Source organism: Macaca nemestrina, chromosome 10, assembly GCF_043159975.1.
Source record: "Macaca nemestrina isolate mMacNem1 chromosome 10, mMacNem.hap1, whole genome shotgun sequence".
NCBI classification, from domain to species: Eukaryota; Metazoa; Chordata; class Mammalia; order Primates; family Cercopithecidae; genus Macaca; species Macaca nemestrina.
Window position 1 is genome coordinate 18,327,729 of NC_092134.1, and position 14,933 is coordinate 18,342,661.

The following is a 14,933-nucleotide window of genomic DNA, read 5'->3' on the forward strand; positions in this document are numbered from 1 at the left end:
CCACTGCCCTAAAGCCTTAGTGTCGTACAACAAAGAACCTGGAAAAAGCCCGCTATGTTTAGGGCTTTGATGGCTAAGATGCCCAAAATTATGGCCTGCATCCAAAACTTCCTTTTTGCAAATAACTGTCTTTCTGAGTTATGAGGGGTCCACTTATTACTCAATTATTCATGTTACTAGTTTTTATAATTAACTAGAATAAATTACAGAATATGAGGGTCTGAAACTGGAGGGATATTTTTATCCAAAGAAGTTAAAATTTCCACCTGCAAATGTAGAAACAAGTTGTAAAGAATAGTAATAACAATAACAAACATTTGTATAGTGCTTATAATGTGCCAGGCACTATTCTAAGTACTTTTGTATTCATTGATTTAATTCTTCTGACAACTCTTTGAGGAAGACGTTATCATCTTTTTACAGTGGAGGAAACTGAGGCACAGAAAGGCTAAACAACTTGCCCAAGGTCACACAGCTCTTAAATAGAGGAAGTGGAATTCCAAACCCATGAAGTCCAGCTCTTATTGAACCATTCTTTTTCATTTTCAAAAAGCATTATTATTACTAATTTAGCTACTGCTGATATCATGGCTATTGGCACTTTATGTTTGTAGCTTGCTTTATAGTGTGTAAAATGTTTTTGCATATCTGTTCCATCGACCTTGCTGGATGTGATAAAGATGAATCGAACAGGATATATGACTTCATTTCACAGATGAGAAGAATGACACTCAAGGAGGTTAAATAAAGTTGTATTTGTACTTGTATTTATGACTTAGAAGCTTGCATTCATCACCCGTAATCAATGTGGACATCGCATGACTTGGGCATGAGATCAACTTTATAATTACATTATAAATAGATAAATCTCCATTTTTTCTGGTTGGATGTGTAGAAAAGAGGAAGAAAAGCACAAAATAAATTACACTGACTTCAAACTAACGAAAGGAGGGAGCGGAGAAAAGGATGCTTTCCCCGGGGACATCCATTTTCAGATGAGATCCAAAATGGCGGTTGTCTTTTGACAAGTAGAGAGGCAGTGTGCTCACCCTTTCAATGGTCAGTTGCAAAGGGTCAGGGAAAAAAGGGCTGAGAAGGAGAGTCTGGAGACAGCCTTTATGCAGTGAGTAATTACTGTGTAGAGTGGGCAACTCCCCCAGGAAGCAGAGAAAGTTGTAACCCTGAGCATATTTGAAGAAGAGGAAGACAGGCACTTATAGGAAATAAATGATGTGTTCTTGGGGAATAAGACAGGCTTACATGAATTGCAGAGACCTCTGCTTTCTGCAAATGCTGCTTTTAAACAGTAGGTAGGAGCTGGAGCCAAATGGCAAGGACAGGTTTATGTGGATGCTCCTTATTTCTGAGTCAATGTCAACCTTCTTGAAAACATCACCATTGTCGGGGATGAGTTCAAAGCACTTGGTAGAGAACAATGCTTCCTTGTAGGCTGCTCTGCCATTTTCTCCAGCACCCTTGTCCGGTGATATCCACTGCAATGCAGATGTGGCTGCTTGTTTCCTTCATGTATCATTTCTTCCTAGCTTTTTCACCTTTACGCTTCCTGTACCCTCTCCCCACCCAGCTCCACCTGGAATGACTTCTATCTCCTTTGCGTGACTGGCAAAGTCTAACTATTTATCCCTGAGCTGTCAGCACCTCTAAAAACAATCATTTCTCTTCTTCCCTGGGCAAAATTAGGATCTTTCTCCTTCACGCCCTCCCACCCCAGCACCTTATAACATTCCTACTTTAGAGCATTTGTATCTTCTTATTGCATCTGTTCCTTAGTCCACCTCCCCAACCAGATTCTGAAAAAACAGAGGGTGTCAACCAAGCACAACGCAGTTAGGAACAGACTTTGTGGTCAGACCACCCATATGGCCTGAAGCAAGCTCCTTAATTCCTCTGAAGCTTAATTTTCTCATCTGTTAAATAGGGATAAGAGTAATAACATGATTGCTATTAAAATTAAATGAGATAATGTAGTTTAGCAAACTGTTTAGCACAATGTTTAACTATAATTATTATCAATTCATCTCTTTTTTGAAATGGAGTCTCGCTCTGTCGCCCAGACTGGAGTGCAGTGGGGCGATCTCAGCTCACTGCAACCTCTACCTCCTGGGTTCACACCATTCTCCTGCCTCAGCCTCCTGAGTAGCTGGGACAACCGGCGCCCGCCACCACGCCTAGCTACTTTTTTGTATTTTTAGTAGAGACGGGGTTTCACCGTGTCATCCAGGATGGTCTCGATCTCCTGACCTCATGATCTGCCCGCCTCGGCCTCCCAAAGTGCTGGGATTACAGGCGTGAGCCACTGCGCCCGGCCATCAATTCATCTCTAAATCCCCTGAGTCTAGCACCATGACAAGCCATAGAAAATAGTAAATGCTAAACACAATACTTTTTGGTATTTCTTTCAGCATAAAGCCTTTGTGTTCAAATGTAAACTTATGCAAAACAGTATAGAGAATTGTTTTGAGCATCAATTCTGGAGCCAGATATCCTGAGTTTGATTCTGCGTTCTGCCACACTAGCTATGTGGCTTTAGGAAAGTGATTTATTCTCTCTGTGCCTGAGTTTTCTCTTCCATGAAATGGGAACAATAATAGTACCTAATTCAAGTGTTGATAAGGAATAAATAATCTATGGAAAATGCTTAGGATGGTATATTTCATATAAGAAGCATTTTATGAATGACCGCCATTAGCTATAATTAGGATCCCAGTATACAAAAGAGTTAAAGTAGAAGAAGGAATGGGATCTGTGGCTCTGCCCAATCTTTCACTTCAATCCCTCCCCACCCCTCAAAAAACCTTCTCAGGATAAAACTATGTTTTCAAAGCAATGTTTAGCAAACGAATTTTGAAATAACTGATGTTAGCCTGGAGAAGCCCAAGTTTCTCTGCTCCTATCTGCATCAATAAGACAGATGGCCAGTCTTGTAGGAGAAGAGATTTCTGTTACAGTTATCAATTGCTGTGTGACGAACCATCTCAAAAACTCAGGAACTTAAGATAATTACGGTCATTCATTTTGCTCACAAATTTGTAATTTAGCAGGGATCAGCAGAGATGGCATATTCTGTTCCATGCAGTATCAGATGGAACATTTCCAATGAGGATAGAGTATTAATTTCCAACATTTCCAATGAGGATAGAGTATTCATTCACATGGCAAAACTGTCATGTCAGCCTGGGGCCTTTGATTCCCCTCCATGTGGACCTCGTCATGAGGTTGCTTGGACTTCCTCCCAGCATGGCTGCTGATTCCAAGAGCAAGTGTTCCAAGAGGCCCCGGGAGAAGCTGAACAGTTCTTATGACCTAGGCTTGAAAGTTCTAGAATAGCACTCCCATCACATTCTACTGGCTGAGCAAGTTGCTAGAGCCAGACATGTTCAAGAAGAAGAAAATGAGACTCCACCTCTCAGAATGAGGAAGAACACAGAATTTGTGCCAGTCTTCAATCTGCCATATCTCTCCCAGGTGACTGGACCAAGCTGGAGACACCCCCATGAGCCCAGGAGCAGCCTTCCTTCCAACTCTGCTAACACCTGAACAGATCTCCTTTTGATTTTGGACTCTCTGAGAAGTTCTACAACAGCTTTTTCTGAATCACTTTTTCTAGTTTTGTGCAAATAGTAACTGGGAAATCCAGAAGAATGTACTAGAGCAGAGAGTTGGTCAAAAATGTGTTAGTCCTAAGAAGAAATAAAAGGGAGCCTGGACGTTAAATCTGGGAAGGAGAACAGCTCGACGCACACGGATTAAACGTATATCACCCACAATGAATGAAATGTTAACAAACAGAAATAAAGAAGTATTAAGTTTCCCTAGTCATAGTACAGAACCATCCACATAGCAAATTCCATGTATATATTTGAAGATACTGATAACAAAGAGCTAAAGGGCACATTCCTTGCCCTTGGGAAATTTATCCTCTAATGTAAGTCAGGCACCAGCAGACTAAAAAGGCTATGAAAGGAAAGGTATTACTGGGGAAGAGTAATGGATTAAGATATTGAAGTCTTGGGTTGGAATCCTGGTTCCACCATTCAGTAGTTGCGTAATCTTTAGTACCTGAAGAATTGATTCAACCTGTCTAAGCTTCAGTTTCTCCATTAATCTCTTCTGTGAAAAAGAAATCAAATCATGTATGGCAACATTCTTGCCAACCCAGCAAAGCACTGTCCTAAAGTAGTCATCAAATAAATGTCCCCAGTATTGTCAATTGCAGTTATAACTAGTAAAGCACCCAAAAGCATCAGGTTGGCACATAGCCAGGAGGGTTAGACCATCAAAACGGATTTGTTTAAAAGGATGCAATAATAATTTCGACCTTGGAAAATTCCAGGAAAGGCCAGGAGACAGACATCTACTCTGGATAGCTTGGAAGACAGCGGATACATTGGAGTTTATGGAACTCCTAAGAACTAAGTGTCCTTAGTCCCTAGGTTGCAAATTCCTGGGTTAAACTATCATCCTACTAAAGATAAAAAGTGGACTCCTGCACCCACCTCCTCCTACAGGCTAGACTAAACTAGGCATCCCATTTTATGCTATATATCTCCTCTTTCCTGCAGCTCCTGTTGTAATTAAATAATCATTTGTGAAATTATATATTTAATTGACAACACACTAGACTCTAAGCTCCTCATGAAAGCAAAGGCCAAGCTTGTCTTACTCACCCACAAATCCCTAACATCAAGCCCCCCTTTGCTACATAGTATGCCCTCAATACATATTAGTTGAATTAATTACATGATCATTTGATGGAATTTCCAGTTGTGGGTTTCCAAGCTCCTACTCCAGCCATCTGACCAGAATTAAGAACAGGAACTTGATCCCAGGCGGAGGTTTCCAGACAGCAAGACATCTAGGCATAAAACCCACAGCGCCAACGCTTTGCTCCCTGGCCTCGCTCAGGGATCCCACAGATTGCACGTGTTTTGCATATGGAACCCCATTGACGTCACTGGGAATTTCACGGATGGAACAAATGAAGAGGTGGCAATGGAAGTTTGCAGCATGAAGCTGTCAAGAAGAGGTGCTTTGTGACTAGGAGACCAGAGAGCATGTGCCCCAACGAATGAGAGGCAAGCGGCATGCTGACGGGGGACAGTCATTGGCTGCCGTTTGAACACACTGGGGTCAAGGCTCTGTCCAGCTCACTTGGTCCCCAACGTTGGAAGCTTGGGCTGGTTCCATAATAACAGCCTGGGCCTGACTTTCCATCCTGCATCCCCCTCCTCACCCCTGGCTCCTGCTCTCTGCTTCCCTCCCACCAGTCCCCAGACAAAAACAAAAGGCCCATTACGAAGTTATTAGCTTCGTCTCGCATATCCCACGGAGTAAGACAACTGCCAACCCCACTTCGACTTAAAATGTTTAACAGATTTGCCCACATCTAATTTCTGTCACTGTGTTTACAGTACAAGGAACCCAGAGAAGAAAGCAGTGGAGAAAAGTAGTAGGGTTGGGGTTGTGGGGGGGACAGTGGAGGAGGCAAAAAATAAATGCCAAACTCCTTCAAAGGGCGACATTCCTCCTTGTGGTTTGCAAACACTTCCTCTTTCCCCAGCCATCCTGTAATCAGGCTCCAGTGCTCACCAGAGGAGTGTTTACATCCAACACCATTACCGGCAGGGGAGACAGGCGAAATTAAGGCCTCTGGTCTCTGTTCTCTGAGGCCCCATTATCTTTTCCCTCCCCTTTACCCCCTTTCATCAAACGCCTCCAATATATGAAGGGGTAAAAGCCTTTAATGGGATTTTGAAGATCTTAAAAGCCAGGCGGTTTGTTTAAAAAGGAAAAAGACCAAGAGTGGAGCATAGCCTGGGATCCCTGGGTCCATTTCTTGAAAAAGGGAGCAAACTTTGTTCTATTTTTTCCCGTCTGCCAAATCAAGTGTTGGGTTTGAGGTTTGTCTTGGATGGACAAGCAGACCACACAGAACTGCCAGTGCACAGCCCCCTTTCCAGGGATGCTGAGAACTCTGTCCACGGCACTCTCCAGGCCTGGCGTCTTCCCCCCCATCTCTCCGTTGGAGCCATCCCCAAGACCCAAATTGGCACCAACATCCCCGACCGCAGTTAGCTGAGCCTAATGGTGGCCAAGGGAACAGGAGAGAGAGGAGACAGCAGTCAAGGTCAAAGGAAATATTGCATGTTGGCAAATCCAATGGGACGGATGTTGGGAAAACCCCAGTCATACACAACCTCAAAGTTTGGTTAGGAGAGAAACTGGGTTTTCCAAAGCAATAGTGCTATTTGGTATTCTCTTTCCACTTATTTGGGCTAGATAGGCATTGCTGAATCAGCGTTAGATTGGCTTGGGACATGTTGCGCCACAGTTGTCTGGAGGAGCCATATTGGGTTAAAGAGTGATTTCTTAAGAACATTGCATCTGGATAGTGCATTGCATTGAGGTGTGTTGTATTGAAGACATCGTTGAATTAGTGGGCAATATTTGAGTAGAATATTGGCATGTAATTTTGTATTGCCATAGTATTATTTTGATCCCTGGTGCCACGTAGGCTGTAGTATTATTTCTGAAGACATGTTGAGATGCAATACTGTTTGTTCAGGACTGTTGTTGAGTTGGACTATAATGTTACGTTGGCATGTGGTATTGTGTAGGTAAGTGATGTGGTGACACCATCAAGCACTGGTTCTGTTCACCAGAGGAACTGACTCTCTCAGCAATAAAACTCAGTCTCCCCTCCCACTGTAGCCACGTGCTCCCTCTACACAGAAGCTGATGGCTTTCAGGAGACAGGAGACAGAACCGTGTCTCCGGGAATCCCAAGGGAGACCTTGAGGTCATCAAAGCTCAATTACTCAGATTGACGATTGGCTGAACAGCAAGTCAGAATCCCTGGGACTCTCCTACAAAGTGCAATGGGGTCTTGAATTACTGCATTCTCTGGTTTCCCTGATGGCAACAGCCTCCCCTCAAACTGCACAGAACTTCCGACCAAATCTGAAGTTCTGCTCCTTTCCTTGTGCACTTCAAGAAGTTTCCTAAACTCACTAGGACTTGGGGCAAAGGCAGTCCAGCCCCAAGGGCTGGGGGCGACAAAATGTTCCCTCCTCCTTACATTGCTCTCTGCACATTGGCAGGCACAGTTTTCTCCCTTGCTTAAAGCAACTGTCAGCAAAGCACCTTATTCTGGGGACATCTGAACATTTTGACTTTTTTTTTTTTTAAATAATGGAACCAAGTGGTGCCACCTCCAAAGAGAATAACAACAATCACAACAATAGCAGGTACCATGAATCACAATGTCACATTGGGCCAGGCACTAAACTAAGCACTTTATATGCCTTGCCTCATCACATACTCCCTACAGCCCTGCGAGGGAGGTATTATTAGCTTTGTTTGACAGATGTGTTCAATTATTTGTTCAACAATTATTTTCAGAGCAACTGCTATGTGCCAGGCACTGTTCTTGGCACTGGGGGTGCAGCACTGAACAAAACATGCAAATACCACTGCTTGCCTAGAGATTCCAGCCTAAGTTTTATTATGATTATGATTATGATTATTATTATTATTATTATTATTATTAAGACAAAGTCTTGCTCTGTTGCCCAGGCTGGAGTGCAGTGGTGCAGTTTCAGCTCACTGCAACCTCCACCTCCCAGGTTCAGGCAATTCTCCTGCATCAGCCTCCTGAGCAGCTGGGATTACAGGCACGTGACATCACGCCCAGCTAATTTCTTGTATTTTTAGTAGAGATGGGATTTTTGCCTTGTTGGCCAGGTTGGTCTCGAACTCCTGGCCTCAAGTGATCTGCGCCCCCCACCCCCCCACCTTGGCCACCCAAAGTGCTGGGATTACAGGCGTGAGCCACTGTGCCTGGCCTGGGTTTTGTGTTTTTGATATCAGCTACACTGTCTTAGATGCCAGTTGCTTGGTCATTATCCATTAGATGTAAACACAAATGACACAGTGTGCAACCTCTACAGGCTCAAGTGCTAATGTGTTCATGGAGGTCTGAGGCTGAGTCCAGAAAGAAAGAACTGACGGGGAGGAAGGGATAAAGTTTGGCTTCCTTGTTGGGTTATAGCTGACATCTCTGAGCTCTCAAAGGCATTACCAGCAAGGCAGAAGAAACATGGGTGAACTGTGGGCTGGGACAATTTACTCCCAGGCCAGAGAGGGCTGTTGTAATGGAAAGGCAGTACTTTGTTTTTAAACTAATAACAGTTTGTATATGGGACCAAGGCTTCCCTTCGTCCTGGTACTGCAGAAGAGACAGAGGTTTACGGAAGAGCAAGGAATCCAAGCTTGAGAGACCAGGGTCCAAGTCCTCGTTGTACCTTTTCTGGAGATTAGGCTGGTCATGTTGCCCCTCTGAGACTGTTTCTTCAACTGTTAAATGGGAATTATTTTAACACCCAATGGACAGAGCTGAGGTAAAGAATGTTAAATGAGAATATTGTTGGAAAGTGCTTTGCCCATTACAAAGAGCTACACAAGTGTTAGATAATCCACCTGTCTTCCAGGGACCAACCTTCAAATTAAGAACGACAAAATTACAAGCTCAGAAGCATCAAGAGGCTAACCAAGGTCTGCAAAGTGGGGAAGAAAGCCAAGTGGAGGTTGTAGGAGAAATAAAATGGAGTTCACGTTGACATATTGTATATATCACAAGTCCTGTGGTTGGTACATGTATGTGTAGATTGATAGATAGACAGATAGACAATTTCATTCAGAGCAACCATATTATCCCCGTTTCATGGTTTAATAAACAGCTGTTCAAAGAGGCAAGCCAGCTTTCCTGTGGTCACAGACAAACAAAATGAAAACACCGGGATTCAAGTTTAGAATGGCCATCTCCAAAACCCATGTGTTTCCCCCAAAATGTCACCACATTTGCTCAAAGCACTCCCTAAAAGAAAACCTACGCAATTAGGTTTACATTTAAAGGCTCAACCTGTCATTATTACCTGTCTCCTCAAATAAACAGACCCCCCCAACCCTCAGTCACGCCACTTACAGAAGCCCCTGCATGGAGCTAGTTGTCTCGTCTGAGTGGCTTCCTGGAGTTAGGCAATGTGTGAAGTGACCCCTTCCTACCCTTGCATCTTCTCCTGTCTCCTCGCCCTTCCTCAAACAAAGCAGACTCTTACATGTCAGGCAGAGGGTGGCTGATGTGGGGAGCCCCTTGCAGTACTGAGGCTCCACGTCTTGTCTTTTCTAAACATAGGACAGCATTCCCGATATGATAGTGTTCCAGCTTGTATGGTTTGGGCCCCATCCTCCAATTCTAGTTCTGGGTCCTATCCAGAACAGCTTTCTTCTTCCAGACTGTCTCCAGACCATAGACTTTAGTGCTCAAAATGCAACCTTCTCCACTTAGTAGCTGGCTAACGTTAGGCAGGTCATTCGACTGTCCCTTAATCTCGACACAAGACTCCACCCTCCATTCGAGTTTTCCTGTCCCAGTCTCTCCAGATTCAAGTCCTGTCAATCAGCTCCCTGAATATTCCTCAAATTCATTCGCTTCCCTCTTTTCCAATGCCACCAGCATTCACTACCTCTATTTCTCTCTCGGATTTGGTCTTACTACTTCCACTCTTTCCCCCACCATCTCTTCTCCTTACTGTAAACAGAATGAGCCTTTTTAAGTATGCAAATTCACTCATCATATTCCCCATCCGGCCATCCAAAATTCTTCAGTGGCTCCCTATTGCCATAAGGCAATGAGCCAAATCACGAACTAGGTCAGCTCTACAGTCTGGGGTCTTACCAGCCTTAAGACATTGGCCAGACGGCTCAACCTCTCTGCTTTGGTTTTGCAAACTGTGCCTGTAACTCAGAGTTGTTGCAAAAATTAAATGAGTTAATAAATAAAGACTCCTTGGAAAAGTATCTAGTAAACAATAAAGAACTCAGTAAATATTGCCTTTTATGGTCATCTTCATCATCATCATTGCTGTGGTTATGATTTGAATACAGTCCAAAACCCTAAGCATGAGCTACAGGGGCTGGAAAGACCTGCTTCTTGCCTACCTATCCAACCCTAGCTCTCTGTGTCACCCCTTATATTCTATGCACCAGCCATTCTGAACAATCTTGGTCCTTGGGTGCAACACAAGGGGCAATGACTTACGCATAAAGATGTTCATCACACTGATGTTAATTATAATAAAGATTTTTTAAAAGCTAAATATCCATCAATTAAAAATAGTAAAATTGTGGTATAATGAGAGATTACACAATAATTTTAAATTATGACTGATGGATATTTAATGACTTGAGGAAATACTCAAGATATGACAGTATATGAAAAATGATGCAAAACTCTATCTACAGCATTATCTCAACCTGAAGGAAATAAATCAAAATGTTTAACAATGAGCATCTATACTGCTAGATTATGGGTGATTTTCCTAAATACTTTGCCTGTTTTTCACATTTTGTAGAATCAGCATGTATGCCTTTCACAGTGGAGAGGGGGATGAAACATAAAAGAAAAATAAGAAAAAGAGAAAAAGACTCACCTTTTTTGTTTCAAATTTAAATATCTAGTATTAAAAGTTAATTTCATCCAAACTCACTCCCCACCACCCACCCACACACATACAATTGTCATCATTTTCCTCCTTCTCCTGTGTTCATGAAAACAGTATTTTCACTTTGGATTCTAAACAACTGAACTGAAAACTTCCAGAAAAATCAATTTTCTCCACAAACTAAATTAATTTGTTAGGCTCCTCTCCCAGAATAAGAGAAATCTTGAAATTAGAAGAAGAAGAAAAAAAAAAAACCACTCCAGTTTAGAATAAAATCTAAAACACATTTAGTGGCAGGGGGCAAATGTATATTAAAGTTAGAAAAGGGAAGATAAATAAATCATACACTTTTATACCAGGATTTTGGAGTGCTGTTTCTATACCTAAGTTACAAATTGTTGCCTGGTCAACATGCTGTATCTCCCAGGAGCCCAGCTATCCCTTAATGTGCTATTTGGTGATAGTGGTGGGATGTGGGGCGTGTGTGTGTGTGCGCGCGTGCGCGTGCACATGATTCTTGGGTTGACCAGATGTTCTGATGTACTCAGACTTAATCTCTGTCTGTGGGATGCTGGGTTGACCAGATGTCTGAAGTGTGTGTGTGTGTGTGTGTGTGTGTGTGTGTGTGTGTGTGTGTGTTGAGAAAAAAGAATAAAAGGGTAAAGGGTACAGCAACTTTTACTATCTCCCTGCTCTAATAAGTTATAATTTCCTCTCAGCCTCCCTTTTTGGTGGGAACAGTAGGTTCCCATACCAACTGGAACAGGGAGGGGGGATGGGTGTGAGGATCATTTGATGGTTTGTCAAGATATGTACTCTAGCAGCTCATTTTTTAAAAAATGTTTTTAAATGAAAAAGCTTTGCCCCATAGACAAAAAGTGGCATTAATATTCTTGCAAAAGAGCAAAGAACCTCATCCTGAAGGATGCGGGATAATATGACTAATATATCATTAGGAAGCCCTAATGAATTAAAATAGTATTCACATTTTCCTGTGATTTTATGCTTGGTTGTGAAGCATTTCAAAAGGAGGGAATGAAAGAGACAAGCACTGTGGCTTACCTTGTTACTTTGACATTACAAATAAGTGTATTTATGATGGCATTATACAGTTCATATATTTTCCTCTAATAGTGCCAATAAAAAGATGGCATTTTCCCAGCGTCTGCTCTCTCAGTTCATGTTTTATGTCTTACTTTCCTCAACAGGCTGTGTGCTCTTAAGCAAAAGGCTAATTTTTTTTTAGTGAAGGGAGGGGAAGCCAGTGTTCTGTCTTTCTACCGCGTGATTGCTATTTTTCTGTTAGTCCTCAGAAGCACGAAATGCAGTGGGTTTTCTCTTTTCTGTCAAGAGACATACCACACACATGCACACTTTACTAACAGTTCACATTTTTCAGAGTTCTTAACTGCCTACCAGGACCTGGACTTTGTGCATATGACTGCAATCTACCTTCATGACAAGTTTATGAGGGCATGTACTCCAATTATTCCCACTTTTGAGATGAAGAAACTGAGGTTCTTAGAGAACCCAAGCCCACTCCACATGATCGAGGACTCGGGTCCCTCAAAGTCAGTGCTTCTGATGACATTCTTTTGCTTTTGTTATTTTCTTTCATGGTTGAGGCTTTCACTACATGTAATGGATAAATGTTCCAGTTAGCAGCACAGGTTTCAGTCTCACCGAGCCTTTAATCAGGCACATCCCCCTTTTGGATGTGATGGAAATACCATCTTAGTTTCTTCTTCCATAGGTCTAGCTATATGACCTTGAATAAGTAACTGAAAACTCCTGAACATCAGTTTTATTATGCTGGCACAGAATATGAGTTTAAGAACTGTGTTTCATTCATTCAAGTAATATTCAGTAACCTCATCTTAGGGTGCTGGAAAGATGCCAGGTGAAGGAACAACAGTGATAGTGACACAGTCCCTCCTCTCACAGAGCATGCAGTCTGGTGCAAGAGAAAAACACACACAGTGGCCAATGTAAGTGACTGTGACTAGTCCTTTGATGTCAGTACCACATTGGAGCTGCTTAAGATTCCGACCAGCATCTGAAGCACCAATATGCAAAATTACTTCAAAGTTATTTAGAAATATTATGCCAGACATGATGGCTCACAGCTGTAACCCTAGTACTTTGGGAGGCCAAGTTGGGAGGATCACGTGAGCTCAGGTGCTTGAGAACAGCTTGGTCAACATGGCAAAACCCCATCTCTACAAAAAATACAAAAATTAGCCAGGCATGGTTGCACACACCTGTAGCCCCAACTACTCAGAAGGCTGAGGTTGGAGGATGGCTCAAGCCTGGGAGGCGGAGGTTGCAGTGAGCCAAGATTGTGCCACTGCACCCCAGCCTGGGTGACAGAGGCAGGCCCTGTCTCAAAATATATATATATATATATATATAATCATAAAAGTTCCACTCAAAAACAAAACAAAAAACTTGTAGAAGTCAACAGGGCTTCTGCCAGATGATTTAAGACATCATTTGTGGATACAGGAATCAAACATGGGCTATCATAACAATAACTTGAGATTATCACATCAACAAGTTACTACTCCTGTCGATCAATATCTTTTTTTATAAATATATATCTGCCTGTCTAGGCATCCATCAGCAGAACTGAAATGTGAAAAGGCTTGCTAAATGACTGCCAGCTAGAGAGTAAAGTTATTTTTAAGGACTCAGCAAGACTGTACTCTTCAAGATATTCTCAGACCCTCTCCACCTTCAAGTCTCAGCGATTCTGCTGAGTCCTCCAAAACGGGGTTTCTCAGCCTGGGTCCTATAAACATTCTGGGCCACGTAATTCTTTGTTGTGGGGGCTATTCGGTGCATTGTAGACTCTTTAGCAGCATCTATGACCTATATCCACTGGATACCAGTAGCACCTCATCCTACCCCACTATGACAATGAATAATGTCTCCAGGCATTGCCAAATGTCCCCTGGGGAGGCAAAATCATCCCCATTTGAGAACCACTGGTCTAACACTAAAAGGACCTCAGTGTCTTTGAAGGAGTTAAGATCAACTTATGATCTAGCCCAGCATGGCCTGGTCCCTTCTAAGATACCTTTTCTTTCTTCAAGTCAGGGATTAGGAAGGAAGTCGTCAAATGTTTCATTCATTCATTCTCTCACTCCCTCATTCAGCAGATATTGATTGAGGTGTAGTGGCAGTCCTCAGGCACACTCTGATACAAAATCGCTGAGCACTGTAACAATGTCCAAGCAAATGTCATTCAGGACATGATCTGAACTACCGAAGCTGACTGTATTAGCCCATTCTCACATTGCTATAAAAAACTACCTAAGACGGAGTAATTTATGAAGACAAGAGGTTTAATTGGCTCACGGTTCCACAGGCTGTACAGGAACCATGGCTGGGGAGGCCTCAGGAAACTTACAATAATGGCAGAAGGAAATGGGGAAGGAATCACACCTTACATGGCCAGAGCAGGAGGAAGAAAGTGAAGCAGGATGTGCTATATACTTTTAAACAACCAGATCTTGTGAGAACTCAATATCATGAGAACAGCAAGGAGGAAGTCCACCCCCATGATCTAATCACCCCCACCAGGCCTCTCCTCCAACGCTGGGGATTACAATTCAACATGAGATTTGGGAGGAGACACAAATCCAAACCATATCACTGACCAAACCACATAAGTTCTTACTTTGACGCTGCTGCTAATTTCTTGAGCTAGTCCCTTTTCTCAAACACTCAGTTTCATCACCCGTAAAATGGACTCGATATGTACTTTCTAAACATCAGTCATTTGGGTGGTATCTTCAGAATTTCTACCATACTCACCATCTGTGTAACCATTTACAAGCATATCTTGTTTATTGTGCTTTGCTTTATTGCACTTTGCAAATACTGCATTTTTTACAAATTGAAGGTTTGTGGCAATCCTGAGTTTAGCAAGTCTATCAGCGCCATTTTTCTAACAGCATGTGTTCATTTCATGTCTCTGTGTTGTATTTTGGTAATTCTCACAATATCTGCAAGTTTTTTATTATTATCATTTTTTCTGTTGCGGTGATCTGTGATCAGTGATCTCTGATGTTACTATTATAACTGTTTCAGGTGCCACAAACTGTGCCCATACAAGACAGCAAACTTAATCAGTAAAAGTTGTAAGTGTGCTGACTGCTCCACCAACCAGTCATTCCCCCATCTCTCTCCCTCTCCTTGAATCTCTCTATTCTCTGAGACACAACAATATTGAATTAGGCCAATTAATAACCCTACAATGGCCTCTAACTCTTCAAGAGAAAGGAAGAGTAGCACAACTCTCACTTTAAATCAAAAGCTAGAAATAATTAACTTAGTGAAGAAACCATGTTGAAAGCCGAGATAGGCAGAAAACTAGGCTTCTTGCCCCCAGCAGTTAGCCATGTT

General features: G+C 42.4%; 2 long non-coding RNA genes across 16 annotated transcripts in view; one reads left to right on the forward strand and one right to left on the reverse strand.

Moving 5' to 3' along the window:
* Nucleotides 1–14,933, reverse strand: part of LOC105495369 (uncharacterized) — a 252,278-nt gene that overhangs the window by 75,689 nt on the left and 161,656 nt on the right. The window lies entirely within an intron of this gene.
* Nucleotides 1–14,933, forward strand: part of LOC112425989 (uncharacterized) — an 84,852-nt gene that overhangs the window by 52,174 nt on the left and 17,745 nt on the right. The window contains exon 3 of one of the 2 annotated variants that reach the window (XR_011608822.1): nucleotides 424–447. The exons of the other annotated variant lie outside the window; for it this stretch is intronic. This is a non-coding gene — a long non-coding RNA (uncharacterized lncRNA). Of the gene's footprint in view, nucleotides 1–423; nucleotides 448–14,933 lie in introns of those variants that run through there. 2 annotated transcript variants of the gene reach the window in all.